The following is a 17,962-nucleotide window of genomic DNA, read 5'->3' as shown; positions in this document are numbered from 1 at the left end:
TATTCTTAATCGAAATCCATTCTCATCACTTGAGCTAGTGTCCAGCTTTCTTGATCTTTGATGTTGCGTAGCCTACGAAGCCTAAAGTACCGTCCGGTCCTTTGCAGAACGAGTTTGCCGGCCTGCCCTAGAGTGATTCCCTCCTGGTCCCATGGGATGATTCACCTATATATCCAGGTGTGGTCCTGAGAAAGAGGAAGAAAGGAGGAAGGGCAGTGACCATCGTTCAAGGACACGCCCCAGAAGCTGTGCAGGCTTCTTTTGTTCTATTTGTTGACCTAAACTTGTTCAAGCAACCACACTTGGCTGCAAAGCAGACTAGGGAATGTTGTCTTTATTTTGTGCGTCCATGAGCCCAGGTACAAAATTGAGAATCCCATCATTTTGTGAAAGGTGAGACCTGGAACCCTTGGAATGAGAGCAAAGGCAATCCTCATTTGCAGCCAAGCAAGAAGCAACCGAATGCAATGACGCCTGGTTCCTTGCACGTTTGTGATGCTAAGCAAATGTTTTTATCAAAAAGTGACAGTGATCCTTTTCAAAGTCAGCAGCTGATGCTGTTTCCCTGAGCCCTGACATTTTGTGACTGTACACAGGGCCTACTGCAAACTGTTCACCAAATTTCCATTACTTTACAATTGTACTGGAATTATATCTATGGGGCTTAAGCCAGTAAAATCCCCGTATTATTTAGCACACACACAAAAAGCTGTTAGAAATGCTACACACAGCAGCAGCAAGGCCATTCCCCTTGCCCCTGGCTCATGCTCTAGAAATGACCCTTTCCTTTTAATTTGTTTAACACCGATTTTTTTCATTATGAACCTACTACAGCTGGAATTAAAAAATGTAAAAAAGCATTTGGGGAAATGTATGAATAATAATAAGTCAGATTTTATTATACTAATACAAACTCCCTCAGCATTTTTGTGCATCCCTTTTTTTCTTTCTACCCCCTCATACACCTCTCTTTTTATTCATAATTGCATTCAGAGTATTAAACATACATGAGTGTTGAACACAGGTAATATTATCTTCCAGAAGAATTTACAGCTCACAGTGTTGGCCTCTTTGAGTCCTGGGCACAGGCTGGCCTAAAGAGAATATGGCTTTATAATTATCCCTCTCCTGCTGACCCCATCCCCACCCAACACAACACCAGAACTTCCCACGTCCACATGACTGCGTTCTCACGATGTCCATCTAAACCATCATTCAAGAGAGAGGACAATACAGTGACACTGTCAGAGGAAGCCTGGGAGAGGTCACTGCTTGTCAGGTAAGAAAAATGTCCCCTTTGCCTGCTCAGTCTCAGGCTTTGGGGGCCTGTGGTTTAAACTCTGACACCGCAATAGGAAAAACAAAGTTTATTCATATGCATATAGGGACACACAACACTCTGAGCTCTCTAAACAGCTAAAGATGGGGACTTACATACCTACCCTAATGGGGCAGTGGAGAAAGGGCTCACCTGGCAAGAGCAAGTGGGTTTCTTTATATATGTGTACACACACACACACAGAGTCACTCACTACATCTTATCCATCCATCCATCTGTGGACTGCTCGGTCGTCTCCCTGTATTGCTAGAGTGAACAGCACACGTCAGTGCTTCGTTCCCTCTAAGGACTGGACAGCACTCCAATGAATAGACTCACCACAGCTGACTGCTTTCCCCTTTGGGCTGCTATGAATAATCTTGTTACATATATCCAGGTGCAAGTCTGCGTGGACATGCGCTGTGTTTCCCCACTTTGTGAAGGTACTTAAGTGTGAAACTCCCGGGTCATCTGATAAATTTCCCAAAAAAAAAAACATCCAGACTTTTTAAAACTTCCTATGTCTCTGCTTACAGAGGGCGTAACTGGTCCAAGATTGGGAGGTACATTAACCTACCAAATTTGTGTCTCAATTGGGGAAAAAAAGGAATAAAAGCTATTTTGCAGTAAATACGACTTTCAGAGCCACGGCCTTAATGACTTTGGAGGAGGTATGGCATGTGGCAGATTTTTAAATTTCTGGGTTAATTTATAATTCTGTTTCAATAATAGGCATTCATTTGAATATTCTGCAGTATATAAACTACTTGTTCGTTTAACATAAAATCATAAACACTTCCAGTGTTGCTATATATTCTTTTAAATTCCTGCTTAAAATTCCAGTGAATAAACTACAAAGTTTATGCACAGCAAAAGAAACCATCAACAAAAAGAAAAGACAGCCTACTGGATGAGACATGATATTCACAAGTGATACAGCTAATGATGGGTTAGAGTCCAAAATATATAAGAAACTCATACAACTTACTCCCCACCACAACCCCCTCCAAAAAAACAATTCAATTAAAAAATGGGCAGAAGACCTGAATAGACACTTCTCCAAAGAGGACATACAGATGGCCAACAGACATATAGAAAAATACTCAACATGACTATTCATTAGAGAAATGCAAATAAAAACCACAATGAGATATCACCTCACACCTGTCAGGATGGCCATTATCAATTAATCAACAGAAAACAAGTGTTGGCAAGGTTGTAGAGAAAAGGGAATCCTTGTGTACTGTTGGTGGGACTGCAAATTGGTGCAACTACTATGAAAATCAGTATGGAGGTATCTCAAAAAATTAAAAATAGAACTACTTTACAACTCAGCAATTCCACTTCTGGGTATTTATCCAAAGAAAACAAAAACTAATTCAAAAAGATACCTGCACCTCTATGACCACTAATAGTCAAGATATGGAAGCAACTTGGGTGTCCATCAATAGATGACTGGATAAAGAAGAAGTAATATATATATATATATATATATATATATATATATATATATATATATATATATATATATACACACACACACACAATGGAAGATTACTCAGCAATAGAAAAATAGAATGAAATCTTGCCATTTGTGACAATATGGATGGACCCCGAGGATATTATACTAAAGTGAAATAATACAGAAAAAGACAAATATATCATCTCAATATATGTGGAATCTTAAAAAGAAGGAAAATGCAAAGCAAATGAATAAACAAAATGAAACAGAAACAGACCCATAGATATAGAGAACAAACTGATGTTTGCCATAAGAAAGTGGGTGGGAAGGTGAGAATAAACATTTTTTTAAAAATAAAAAACATAAGATTCCAGTGAATAGACACAATATTTACTTATTAATTCCACTATAGATGAACATTCAATTTATTTCCCTTACAAAATTATGAAAAAAGCTTTCAATATCACCTTTGTGCAAACAGCTTTTCCATGTTTTTGGATAATTTCCTTAGGCAAGAAACATCCAAATGCAGTTCCGGAGTTAAAATAAATGTGCTCTTAATGGCTTTTGACCCACACTGCCAAATGTCTTTCCAAAAGGTCTGTCTATACTAGTTTATGCATGCCGCTGGCACCGTCTGAATGCCAGCTCCCTTCCAGCCTCGCCAGCTCTGGGCATCACCTTTTCCAAGCATGGCAGCCTTACAATCCTCTTTTTTCTAAATCACAACAAATCAACATAGGAAAACAACCTGCAGTCTCTTGCCTCCTTTCCCTAAAATTTGTATAAAGCCACCTTCTGGTTCTCAGCTCTTGAAAGGGGTAAGGTTCTTTCTTAGACCTATATAATTTTATCTTCTTTTCCTTAGACCCACCTCCCGTCATTCCAGCTAACATTCTTAGTAGACCACCAACTCAGACTGAAACCCTATGCTTATCAGCTTATCTGCCCAAACAGCTAGATCTTCCCAAAGATCTACTCAGTAGGGAAAAAAAATCTACTCAGAAAAAGATGTACTCAGTAAGAAAATTAGCAGAGTGCCCCTGTCCGTTTTCTCTTCAGGATGCTAAGCAGACGGGGAGTCAGACTGCTCCCTAAGGTTTGAGTCACACATCAGTAATGGCACTGTCCTGGACCCATGTGAAATGAGAGGACCCCTCAGCCTCTTCTGAAGGTGGCACCTGAGGTGGCTTTCCATGGCCCCAGTTTCCGTGCTGCCCGTACAGCCACTCGTGGCCATGCTCCTCAGTGGTGCCTCCAGGATCATCGCTGAGGTCCCGCTGGGTGGCCCCTCCCCGATGAGCCCCTGCGGGTCACCAGGAGGCATAGCTGGACGATGTCCCAGTACATTCTGTTCAGCAAGCAGGGGCTGCCCCTGCAGCTGACCCCGCCCCACCCCAGCACTACTGAGGCAGGCAGGGTGCCCAGACTTGCCCTTACACTGGGGTCCCAACTCATTCTCAACCATGGCCACCGTGGCCTTCTGCTCACGTCTGAATACAGATGTCTGTGACAATCACAGCCTGGACATGTCTGTCCGCACACTCACATAGGACAGCCCTGCTCGGTACAAATTCAGCACCTTTGGTACCCAAGGCCCCAAAATGAAGAAGAACACAACTGCATTAACCATCATTACCCATTGTTTAAAGTACTTGCAATTTCTGACACCAACTTTAGAGAACAGTTAGTGACTGTGGGAACCTAGGATGTATTTTTTAAAAAGGAACAGAAAGGAATAACGTCAATTAGGAAATAGAGCTGTTTTGAATACCCATTAAGTTCTTAGGCAGTGTTACTGAAATGCCTTCTTAGACTTTATATTTCTTTACACCTTGACAGTGAGTCCCCATTCCCACGATGAGGAAAATGAGCTTCAGAAAACTGAAGTAGCCAAAGTTAGTTTAACTTGGCTAGTAAATGACAACCGGAACATAAGGACACTAACCAAAGAAGAGGCGCCTGGCCCAGAAGAGGCAGGAAGGCTGAACGGAGTGTGAACCTAGAGCTGTGGTATGTGAAGACAAGACAGCTGCTCGTGACCAGGCACAGCGGTGGCGCTAGGAGCACCGCAAGGCACATGGTTCTCTCCTGGCCATCGAGTGGGTGGAGGGGAGGCAAAGCGGGAAGTGAGGTCTGACTGGGGCAAGCCCATCAGAACACCCCCTCCCCCCAGGTGGCTCAGGCCCTGTGTCACTGCACGTATGTTGGGTGCCTGATTTAGACAGTGACAAGTCCGTCCACCGAAGTGAATGGGGTAATGGGACTTGAGATCAAGGCTGGGAGGTCTCAATTAATCAAAACCATGACCTCAGAGTCGGAGGAAACTGCTGTGACATTATCAGAGTCCACAGCCCCGTGGCAGATAGCCAGACATCAATCAAACCAGAAGCTCCATCCAAGGGAGCTAAAAAAGATAAAAGGTAAATGTCAACCAACCCTTTTAGCCTGCTTAAATGTTCATCATGTTTGAGACCAAAAAAAAAAGCATTTTGGGCATTACCGTTGTTCTGTGCATCCTCAATCAACTCAAGGGTGAGCCCGTGAAAAACATGCACTCTTGCTCTCCAGTACCCACATGTTACATCCTTATTAATGGACACAAATAAATAAATACATAACCTAAGAATCCTTGCTCTGTTGCCTCACCAAATTGGAATCGATCTTTCTTGGTCAATCTCAATACCCAAAAACCCATTTCTTACAAGACGCCATGTGGAGGCAGCCCTGTGTCCCAGCTCACTGAGTTGGGATCCTTTGTTGCTATTACAGTGATAACTGATGCTCTCACACATACAGTGATTTAGAAACCAGGCATGTAAGAACCTTGAACTTGGCAGCACTGGGTCAATGGTAGCTAGGGTGTTCGTAGGCAGCTAGCCTCTGATTCCATTCAAGGTTCATACAGTCTGTTTACAAATGAGGAAATCCAGGTGCAGAAAGGAAGAATCACAGGCTAACTGGTGAGAGGCGTGATGGAGCAGAGCCCAAAGACCTCCCCGCCACATTCCATGAGTATAAACATTGGTGGCTCCAGCCCAGCCTGTAACAAATGCTGCATTTTTCTATTCTGTCATACACCATAAAATTAGAAGTTAAAAAGTAAAGCTTGTGATGTATATAAGTTTGAGAAAATTCCTTGTATTCAGTTTTCTCGTATGTAAAACTTGTTCTTTTTCGCTGTTGCTGAACTGATGAAAATGTTCAAAGCCTGTCTGTGGTCTCCGATTGGACCTGCCTATGGATGTTCTGAGGACCACTGAGTGGTAAGAACCACAGTGGGTGAATTGTACGGTGAGTGAACTATACCTCATTGAAGCTGTTAAAAATAAGGAGGTTGAGTAGATAAAACCTAACACTCCTTGCAGTCACAAGAGAAAGACGAGAAACATACTACACAATGAGCTTGAATTCGAGGAGATGAAATCCTAACTTTAGATGAGCCTCATTCTAGCTGGGGGATATGAGACAAATTGCCTAACCTAGCAGGGACTGTTCTGCATCACTGAAAATCAGTAGATGTGAGGGTGGTAAATGCATCCAGGCACAGGGTTTGGGTGAGTTTATGTGAAAATGCATGGCACTCAAAAAAATACCAGTTTTCCATGTTATGAAAATTCCAAATTATTAGGGAGTTGGCTGTATTGCTGTTAAAAATCAAGTACATGTCCTACAAATAGGACTCTTGCTATCAATATGCACCAACAAGCCCTAATGTCACATGGAAATGCATGTCTCCTCCTCAAGAGTCAGGCAGGTGACTTGGCAACTTTATGTATTCAAATGATATTTACACGGTGTCTACCAATGAATAATGATGATCCTACAAAGGAACACTTGTCACATCCTCTTTCCAGTCTAAAGAGAAATCAAAATGGCAGGACACAGGGTGGACAGCCTTTGTCTCTACTGCAGATCAACGCGGCCCTCCCCTCGTGTGGCCTTAGGCGGACGATAGCTTGCTCCAGGCCCAGAGAGAGTCCCTTTCAGACCTGCTGTTCACATCCTGTCTCCTCAAGTGGCTTAATCACACTGAGGTTCACACGCTCGTTTGTGAACTGTTTGTAACGGAACCTATTTTAGGGGATTATGGCAGAAAATACAAGGAGTATTACGTCAACATCGCCTGGCATCATATTATCTGTCCACCAATATTTGCTGTCTCCCTTCTCCATAAAAATGCAAAACTTGGTCATCAGGCATGTGATACAAAAACTCACAGGTGGTGATGGGGCGTTAGCATCTGTGTGGAGTTAGCCCTATGCACAGAAACCTCAGAGCACCCTGATGAGATGGTGGTGATAAAAACCAGGCACCATGTGCAAAAAAGCCTCACGGGTGTAGGTGGCACCGTAACCACACAGACCAAATGGCCGTATGTTTGATTGGTTTGGCTTTCCACCCAGGTGTATAAAGACTGATTTTTGGTTCTTTACCCGAAGTGTGCCATACGGATTTGGAAATTCTGATTGTTGTTGTTCAGAAGTGTGTGCAGGCAGTGAGGAACTAGGCAGGACGTCCATCACCCCTACTGCGTTTCAGTCTTGTTGAGAGTCTAGCATGTCAAATACACACTGAACTGAGGAAGATTTTTCATTGCCATCCTGGCATCTCTACCTTTTGGCTTTACTTTTCTTCAGTTCTTGAGGAAAGAAAATATAAAAGCTCCCCAAACCCTCCAATCATTATACCTCCTACTGGGGGTGCTAAACTGTCCTTTTCTTCTGTGTAGATATGAGAAAGATACGGTCTTCCCTCTGGTGATATTTGCTCTGTGGGAGAGAAGCTGGAATAACATTTGGAACACAAATAGACTACAAATGACGGGAGCCTTTTGAAAACCACTCTGTCGGTATTGCTTCCCTCGGGGACTGACAGCCTGCTGGACGAGGAGCGCCAACCCCGGGCAAACCCCAGCCCGGGAGGCCACTTCCGTGGGAGGGAAGGGCCGATGCTCAGAACCGCTCCCACCGACGGCGTTTAGCATCACGCCCACCAGCGAGGCCAGCGTGAGCTTTGTTCCGCCTTTGAAAGGCTCTCAATTTATTCTGAACACACGCGCTCCCACTTTTAAGGGACGAGTTTGGAAAGAAAAATGAAATTATTATTAAATACAGTGGCTGTGAGCAGCAAAGATATAATAATGCTGTGCTTTTGTTTTTTTATTTTTCAAAGCTCTGGAATAAACATCATTGTATTATTGTAAGCCTCCCACCTACCTCTGAGTTAACTATCTTTATTGCCTTCTTTCCACAAAAGGGGAACTGAGACTTGGGGACCCCCCCCCCGGTGAGTTGCTGCAGGCCCAGCATTTGAAAGGATGGAGGCAGAATTCAATCCTCTGGTCTCTGATACCTGCCTAGGATTATGTCACCTCACCAGAAACTTCCAAAGCTTCCAGGGGCACTGGGAATGCCCTAAGCATCCATTCATGCAAGGGTGGTTAATACATTGTCCAAAACACACAATGGAAAACCTAGCAGTCACTTGGGAGCATGAGCTAGAACCTGACCCTGACATAGAAACAAGTGTATTGATACTGTTTGGGTGAAAATAAGCAATACTACAAGAGGGGTCTATGTGATTCGACACCAGTTTGGGAAAATACATCTACATTTTAAATATTTTTGCATGGAGGTCATAAAGGAGGCTCACAAAACACCTCAATGAATATGTGATTCTCCCTGGGGTGACAGGCACGACTGGTTTTGGGGGTTCGGGACAGGGGAACAGTGAGCAACTGTCACTTCTTTTCAAGTGATAGAGTAATGGCACCATGTCCCTCAGAGCCTGTGCTCTGACATAACCAGCCAGGAAGTTCAGATGTGGGTGCCTCGATGTTCCTGGCAGTGTGCTTGTCAAGTCATGATAATAACTTTAATGGAAGTACTTTTGTTGAGCTGGCAGGGTGCTGAGGTCCCCCTTTTGCTTGTCCCCACTGCCCTGCACAGGAGGCACCCCTGTGTAGCTGGCATCAACATGAAACGTAAAAGTCCCTCTGCGCACACACACGTGCTCACGGGACAGAGGTCCCCACATTACAGGTCCTCCTCAGTGAGGAGGTGACACAGTCTGAACAGCAGACCCGCCCCTTATATCACTCACTAGGGCTGTCATTTCACTTTGCATCAAGGAAATCTGAGGCTCAGCCAAGGAGCACCCCAAGTCGCCCAGCCATTACATCGCAGAACCTCAACCCAGATCCAATGCCATGGTCCACACTCAGACTCAACCATGAGATGAGCACTCATGTGAAGGGCGGACATTTATGGAGAGAAAGACCTTAGCCATGGCCTCGCGCCTAAGAGCAGAGAACATTAAAAAGACCTGAAGTGGTGAATTCCTCCACCCTCAGAAGAAAGCCCTCCACAGCAGCCCCAACCTCAATGTCATGGTCCAGTAGTGCACTTACCTATTTACTCATCTGTGCTCTCGGAGGTCTGATGGGCATCTAGCCTTCTTTTTGGCTATTCTGTCTGGGATTGCTTTTACAGGTAAACGTTCCACTTTATGAATCGTATATGGAAGCAGAGACCATCACTTTTTGGAAATCCACAATGCCAGACAGTCCCTTTCACAAAGCAAAGACAGGTGGCCCAGGTCCATCATTCATGTCCCCACCCTGGCTGGGACTAGAAAGCCAGTCATCGAAAAGCTTGGACATCACACAGGCTGCCCTGGGGGCAAGGGATACCATGGGAGTGACAGCCTCCCTTTTCCAGGGGCTGCAGTGGAGGGGGCTCTAGAAGCAATAGTCCTTGCCCAGTACCAGGGGTCCCAGTGGGGCAAACAGTAGATCTGGGGCCACGCAAAGCAGAGAGTGAAATAGTCACGGGGTCCGATTTTAGACATGGGTTTTGGCATAGTCTTCAAACATGAACCTGAAGTTCTGGAAATTATCTAAGCTGCTTAGTACCTTCTCATGCTCGCATATTACTCCTCTGCTGAGATTTGCCAAAGCCCATCGCTATAGCTCACCACCCAGATTAGCTGTTATGTATTCTTATTCCCCAAACTGCAGCAGAAAATCATCTTTCCTAGTAATACTAGCTACTGGTTTAAAACTCAGTCTCTTTCAAACCAAAAATGTAGTCCAGTTCACGTGGTGCTCTGCCCAATATGTTCCTTGCCTTCTCTGGTCTTCTTGTTATGGGTCCTGATGCCACAGCTTGTGTGTATGTGTCACCAGGCAGCAGCAGGGAGGGACAGGAGGTCTGCTTAGGTGAGTGGCAGTGTGGTGGAAACAGAACCCATTCTCCTGCTGCGTGCCACCCTGAGATGGTTTGACCAAATCCCCTCAGCCTCTGCTGGGGAGGTCCTCTCACTACCCACCACACAGTGTGCATGGCCCGTGAGAGGATGGGGTTCACAAGAAGAGCCAACCTTCTGTGGAACCACATCATTCCCCAAAACTGCAGCATCCTGTGCCCCCAGGTTAGCTCCATGGGAAACAGGCAGTGGTTTTGCTCCTGCCCTTGTGTTGGGGAAGCTGCCCTGACTCCAGCGTCCCATCTTCATGCCCAGCCATCCTGGTGCTCACAGAGCTCCTTGGGAAACGGGCACCAGTCTTTTCTCTTCAGAGTCATGGCCAGACCTGCAAGACACTCTCTGCTTCCTCCCCCCTGCAGCTCCGCAGCTAGAATCACCTGGGGCACGGGCAGGGGCACCACAATTCAGTGGTCCTCAAAGCGAGACCGCCAGGCCAGCAACAACTGTTTCATCCCGGAACGTGTTGGAAACGTAAATCCTGTTCCCCACCCAGACGTGTGAAGTCAGAAGCTCTGGCGGGGAACCCCGCAGCTTCCATCATCACAAGCCCTACACTGCTGCCCCTGCAGCCATGACGCATCCTGAACCTGTGTCTCCAGTGCCTCTTCCTCATCACTGACGTGCTTCTGTCCCAAAGCCTGCTCTCCAAGGTCCGCTTTGCCTAACTGGGAAACTACTCCCGCCCCTTGCATCTTGGTGATAATCAGGAAAGAATGACTGCTTGGGTGTGGTTGCATTTGAACTTGGCACTGTGGAATACTCAGCACCCATGTGCATGCGTGGGCACATGTGTGTATCTGTGTGTGTGTATGCATGTCACACAGTGTCAGAAAGGACAAGGAAGCAATACTCATGTTTCAAGCTCTTGCCATGAACTAACCCTCTCAACCTCCCCAATTACATCTCCTTTAAGCTCACCTAAGAAGTCCTGCATTCCCCTCTTCCTGCCCCCAACCTGCCCCAGATCTTCTGACACAGGTCCTGTGACAGTACCTGGATATTCAGCAAGCTGGCTGAGCATAAAGAAAGCTCTTGAGGACATTTTCTGGAACCTGAGTGGAACTCCCTTCCCACTTTTCTCTCCAGAGAGGATCTGTCCTCTCCCTCCCGTTGTGGGGATACGAGTAGGGATGGGGGTAAAGGAGGGAGAAGGGTGTGCCACAGGCAGAGGCTACTTCACACCCTCTTTCCAGCAGGTCCTCCAAGAGCAGGGGAACTTCCCAGCCTGCTGGTGAGGTGAGCGCCTTGCCCCCCCCACAGGAGCAGCCCCCTTCTGCGGGGCTGACCATGAGGAAATGAAGCTGTGGCTTGGACATATCTAGTGAGAAGATAGAGAAGGACACGACGTGGTCAGAACTTAGGTTACATCCATCAAGGAAGGAAAAGGGGAGTTAGATGTGTGCAGGTGGGTGTTGGGGTGGCTGATACAGGTCACTGAAGTCCTCAAGGTTGAAAGTTCATCTAATAAATGCCCTTGGTAGCCCCAGGGTTCTGTAGCACCCAAGACTAATTTCATTTGCAACATGAGACAATATATGGAAACAGAGAAAGTTGAAAGAAGCTTTTTGGAACTTGTAACTGCAAAAAGCCATTGTGCACGGGCAGTGTGGAGAAAAACAATTGGAATCATTTCAGGCTCTGAAAACTTATAATTACAGGTGAGTGGCTATTATGTTATTGGAACAGCCATTATAACTGAAAGGTACAATTTGTGATAATATATGTGAGGACATTAATACACCATCAGATTTTTACAGCACGAGCATCACAATGCATCCAATTTCAAATGAAAGGTTACCTTCCTGGATTTTTTTCTTGATTCTAAGCCTCTATTTTTAAATAGGGCATTCATGTGAACTAATGGCATCATTTCTAAAAAAAAAAAAAATTACAATAATTTTTCTTGTGCATTTTTCACTACCATTAAAAGTCCCCAGGTCTTTAACATTTTAGGAAAATAACCAAAATCAAAATTACCCATCAACACATTCTCCACATGACTGTCACCTCTAAATTACTTTTGCTAATTGAATAGAGCTATGGCTCGGATAATCCAGAGGGAGGGCAATGTGGAAATTATCTTTATTTACACTTGGAATTTACATTTAAATGAAAATGAGTTTGATGCTTTGGAGGTTTCTGAACCCTGCCTGAGCTTCCGCACCCCCCACAGCAGAGCGAGAAAAGATGAGTAACAGAAGGAGCCCCTGAATTCTGTTCTGGACGCTGTCACCTTGACATCGGGCAACAGGCCTGTTACCCCTGGGCCTCAGTGTCCTCACGAATCACAAGGATAATATCCCAAAGACAAAGGTGAAGGACAGTGAGGGGACATGAAGACATGTGCACCGAGGAACAGAGGCGGAGCCCTCTCCACATGAGTGGCAACTTCCTTTGGCCACGCTCCCCATGAAATGTTGTGCTATCTCTGGACTGTGATTGAGTGAAGATCCCAACATGGGATTTCGTGGGCAAACTCCCTTTGCCATTTCCGCACAGGGGTTTCTGTGCCTCCCTGACTCTTCCCAACCACCCTAGAACCCCTAGCTAAGGGGTGACCTGTCCACTTGTGGGAATCACTGAAAAATTAATACTAATAATCCAACACTTGCCTGAGTACCTACCTACTTTGGGATTGGGCGAATTATTGGTGAAACTGCCAGTGGTCTACGCCCTTGGCAGTCTCGCTTCTCAAATTGTTGTGAAAAAGTCTAGGTGAGCTCAGTGTCCAACCAGTGATAAATTCTTGATATGTAAGCTTCACCATGTCAGAAGCCTGCCAATGTACCCATTCTCTAACTTGCCTTGTCAAAATTCCTTTCAAAATAGCATGTGAGTTTTCATGGTTGTGCAAACACTGGCCTGAATAAAGCTTTTACTGTTGTGCCTATTTTGCATATTTTCTTGGGTTGAGCAAACTATTTAGTTTGCTCCAGGCTTCGCTGAGACACTAACACCCAGAAACTAGCCTCGGTTTTTTTAGTGCCTTTCTCAGAGACATTGACAGATTGTAGCTTGTGGGTAAGACTAAAAGAGAACTGTGGCAATATCCAATTTCATTACATAAGCCACAGTCATAGAAACCTGATCTAAATAAAAGCAGAGAGGATTTGGGCAATAATACTGATTGTGGATGATTATGAACTAAAATGGCCTTTTGTCCCGTAAACATATAAGTATATTGGAATACATCGTGTTTCAGGTTTGGTATAACTCCGTATATATGTCTCCTGTATGAAATTAAATACAGGAGCGATCCAAAATGCAGAGTAGATAAAGACTGTGCCTGCTTCCTTCCGTGAACACATTAAAATTACAACTAAATTATAGAACAATCAACCTGGAGAACCAGCTGAAGTCTAGTTGAACAGAAGTTTTATAACTAAGGCTATAAAAATAGAGGCTGCATCCAGACTGGTAGGAGCGGCGGAGACACAGAATGGGCCCCACACCTCCATGTGGCAGTTGAGAACCAGAAGAGACATATTGGCTGCAGGGGTTCCCCCTCGCCCCCCACAGGGAGTGAGAGACCCCAGCCTCACACAAGGCTCCCCAGCCCAGAGCACTGGTTCTGGGAAGAGGAGCCCCCACAATATCTGGCTGTGAAAAACAGTGGGGATTCCAACATCCAGGTGGAGACAGAAGGCTGCAGGAAACTCAGGCGTCCTCTTAAAGAAACAACGTACAGATTCACTTGCTTGCAGGCACTCACCTTGGGCTCTGGGGGAAAGACGGTGACTCGGAGAGTGTCAGAGGCATACAGGGGGGCAGACCAAGGTGTGTGGCCTCAAGGAGAGGACTGGAGGACTGTCAGCATTTTCCCTGTGAGTGGGCTTCCTCTTGTGCAGCCGGCAGGCAGGCGCCATCTTTCCTGTGTTGAGCCCGCCCCCTACGTTTACAGCCAAATCTGAATCTGATTCATCTGATGAGCTCTGCTGCTCCACTCTGCTGAGTCACTGGGACCCTGACCTCCCATAAACCCTGAGTCACTTTCTCTGTGAACAGCCAGCACTGCCCACATTGCTCTATTTCATGGAAAACTATCTGAGTCCACTGGCCCCAGGCAGGAAGCAATTGGCCTTGGTTTGCTCTGAGACTTTTGCTGAGTAGCTCCAGGCTCAGCACTGGCACCAAACAAGAATTTACATTAACCTGGTGACCACAACTTGTCCAACTCTAGTGACTCCCTGAGACCCAGCCTCACCTAATTCTAGTATCACATAAGGCTTTATCAGTGGCTGAACCTTAAGGAAGCCAGCAGGTAGCAGCAGGCCTTGGGGTATCCTGGCTTTTTGTGAAGCTATCCCAGGGCTGTTACGTGCCAGACATCCTTGATTTGCAACATGGCCTCTCCCACATGCCTCCAGGTTTATCATAGGCAGTGAACAAACCTTTGTTACCTCAATAAATTTTAATTAAAAAAAAAAGAATGTCAGCTGATTTCTCAATAGAAGCTTTGTAGGCCAGAAGGGATTGGCACAAAATATTCAATATGATGTTACGCAAGGACCTACATCTGAGGGTACTCCAGCCAGCAAGGCTATCATTGAAAAATCAAAGGACAGATAAAGAGCTCCCCAGACAAGAAAAAGCTAAAGGAGTTCATCCCACCAAACCACTAGTACAACGAATGTTAGGGGGATTTCTTTAAAACAGAAAAAAAACATCAAAATTATGAATAATAAAATGGCAATAGCTACATATCTATCAACAATTACTTTCAATGCAAATAGATTAAATGCTCCAATCAAAAGACATAGAAGGGCTGAATGAATAAGAAACAAAACCCTTACTTATGCTGCCTACAAGAGAATCAATTCTGATTGAAAGACACACACGGATAGTAAAGGGATGGGCAAAGATATTTCATGAAAATGAAACAAACAAACAAAAAGTTGAGCTAGCAATACTTATACCAGAAAAATTAGACTTTAAAACAAATGCTAAAACGAGACAAACAAGGACCCAGTAATCCCACTTCTGGGTATTTATCCAAAGAAACCTGAAATGCTACTTCGAGGAGATATGTACATCCACATGTTCATTGCAGCATTGTTTACAGTGGCCAAGATGTGGAGGCAAACTATGTGACCGTTGATGAATGGATAAAGAGGAGGTGGTACATATATACCATGGAATATTGCTCTGCCTGCGACAGCATGGATAAACCTGGAGGGTGTTGTGCTGAGTGGAGTATGTCAGACATAGAAAGACAGATGCAATGTGATTTCACTTATAAGTGGAATCTAAAGAACAAAATTAACAAACAAAAAACCCAGAAACACATTCATAGATACAGAGAACATTTTGATGGTTGTCAGATGGGAGGGGGTTTGGGAGTGGGTGAAAATGGGGAAGGGATTAAGTACAAATTGGTTGTTACACAGCAGTCATGGAAATGTAGGGTACAGCACAAGGAATGTAGTCAATAATATTGTAATAACTATATATGGTGTCGGATGGGCACTAGATATTTGGGGGTGATAGATGAGAGTGAGCTGGGAGGCAGGGTGAAAAAGATGAAGGGATTAAAAAGTACAAATTGGCAGTTACAAAAATAGTCATGAGGATGTAAAGTGAAGCACAGGGAATATAGTCAATGATACGGTAATCACTATGTATAGTGCCAGGTGGGTACTAGACTAGTCAGGGGGATCACTTCGTAAATTATACAAATGTCTAACCACTATGCTATACACTTGAACTTAATATAAAATAATATTGACTGTAAACTGCAATTGAAAAATTAAAAATGGGGTGAAAAGATGAAAGGGAATAAGAGGTCCAAATTTCTAGGTATAAAACAAGTCGTGGGGATGCAATGTACAACATAGAGAATATAGTCAATAATATTGTGATAGCACGATACAATGTCATATGGTTGCTGGACTTATCATGGTGATCATCTCTTTAGGTACATGAATTTTGAGTAACTATGGTATATCCCTGAAAGTGATATAATATTGTATGTTACCTATATTTTTAATAAAAATGTTTTTAATATTAAATACAAAAAGCCCCAAATTAATTTTTGATAATCTAAATTTTCTTTCTGTGAAAATCTTTTCACATTTTGATATATAACTTAATTTTTAAAACAATATTAAAATTGTATTGCTCATGGTTTTCTTGAGCTATATCAAGCTGTAAGCATTTTTCCATGAGATAAGGACAACTTACACATATCAATAAATGAAGAGTAAAATCAGAGGCAAAGACAGCCTAAAAATATGACCTAGGGAATCTCTTCAAGACTGTATTTTACACTCTACCTGCAAAGAATAAGAGATGTGTTGGAGGCACACATTAGTAGGCATATGTGCTATTTAATGAAGGGCTTTATCTTGTGAAGTAGTTCTATCAAATCTTAGTTTAAAATAATTGTGTATTATTTAGAAAGCATCTATTTCAAAATAAAACACTATAGCCTGCCTACAGTGTGACACATATGTTCATTTTTTAATGTGAAATCACACATGAAAGGGAAAAAAAACCATTCTGAACAAAATACAGAGGGTGACAAAAAAATGTATACACATTTTAAGAAAAAAAAACCTATTAAAATTATAATACTCAATATACTCATATACCAATAACAAAAGATGAATGCAAGTCATGTGTATACATTTTTTGGCATTCCCGGCATTTAACCACGGCTGTGTGTGTCGTGGGTGACATTCCCAGGGAGAAATGGATTCCTTACTTGTACTGGTTGTCCGGGTTCCGCTGCTGTGGTCCAGGTCCTCAGTCACTCATCCTCGGGTCTTAAGCACCTTCTCTGTGACGGTCGCTATAGAATAGGGACTATGATGGGACCTCTCAGCTCCTTACTAACTTTATGCATCAGTGTGATGGACGACAGGGTGCCCGGATTAAAGATTGAATCTGGGTGTGTCTATGAGCGTGTGTCAGGATGAGGCTAGCATTTCAGTCGGTGGACTCAGTACAGCAGACAGCCCTCCCCAGCGTGGGTGGGCATCACCCAGTCTGCTGAGGGCCTGGGTAGAACAGAAGGTGGAGGAAGGACCAACTTGCCCCCTTTTGTTTTTCTGCCTCACTGATTGCGCTGGGATATCTCATCTCACCTGAGACTTATACCATTGGCCCCCCTGGTTCTCGGGCCTCCGGACTAGGGCTGAATTCACCCCTGGGTTTCCTGGGTCTCTAGCTGACCCATGGCAGATTGTAGGACTGCTAGTTCTCCATAATCACATGAGCCAATTCCTCTAAACAAACAAACAAATATATATATATATATATATATATATATATATATATAAATGCCTATTGGTTTTTACCTCTGTCTCTGGAGAACTATGACTAATACAAGGACACAGAAACCAATAACAAGAACACCTGGAACTATTCAATTCTCTTCCACGTCCTTCTCTCCCTCATTCACACTAGCTCACTCCTGGATGACAGAATTCCTTAACTAGTGTAAATAATTAAATGAGGTTTGTTCAACTACTTTAAAATTTTTTACATGTGAGAGGACAGATAATTAAGGTATAAACAAAAAATGCAGCCTTGCTATACAACCAAGAAACGTATTCTTTTCCAAACATACACATTAAAGATGAGAAAATTTTGTTCTCCAAACCTTTAGAAGGGAGAGTCTGTCTTCTAGCCACAGTCTTATAAAAATAGTCTGTGGGAGTGGCAAACACTGTTCCCGAGGTCACGCCATTGTGATCACATACTCTTTAAACGCGGGCTTACATTCACATGTGACATTCCATTTTCAGAACGCATTTAATAGGCAATATGGCAATGTTACAGAAATACTTTCAAAGCATGTGCACTCATAATGTACAAATAACTATGGTGCAAATTAGCTGAATTATTCATTGAGGTGCAGTGCCAACCAACATTATCTAGACTTGAATTCCTTAGCAGGTTTAGTTCATTTT

General features: G+C 43.9%; 1 long non-coding RNA gene across 1 annotated transcript in view; it reads right to left on the bottom strand.

Moving 5' to 3' along the window:
• Positions 1–13,907, bottom strand: part of LOC109388348 (uncharacterized) — a 63,751-nt gene extending 49,844 nt beyond the window's left edge. Inside the window, exon 1 of the long non-coding RNA XR_002125191.1 lies at positions 13,762–13,907. This is a non-coding gene — a long non-coding RNA (uncharacterized LOC109388348). The remainder of the gene's footprint in view (positions 1–13,761) is intronic.
• Positions 13,908–17,962: the final 4,055 nt, after the last annotated feature.

Source organism: Hipposideros armiger, unplaced genomic scaffold (genome assembly GCF_001890085.2).
Source record: "Hipposideros armiger isolate ML-2016 unplaced genomic scaffold, ASM189008v1 scaffold_191, whole genome shotgun sequence".
In the NCBI taxonomy this organism is placed as follows: Eukaryota; Metazoa; Chordata; class Mammalia; order Chiroptera; family Hipposideridae; genus Hipposideros; species Hipposideros armiger.
The sequence above is the reverse complement of the archived record's forward strand: the minus strand, read 5'-3'. Positions and strand labels throughout refer to the sequence as shown.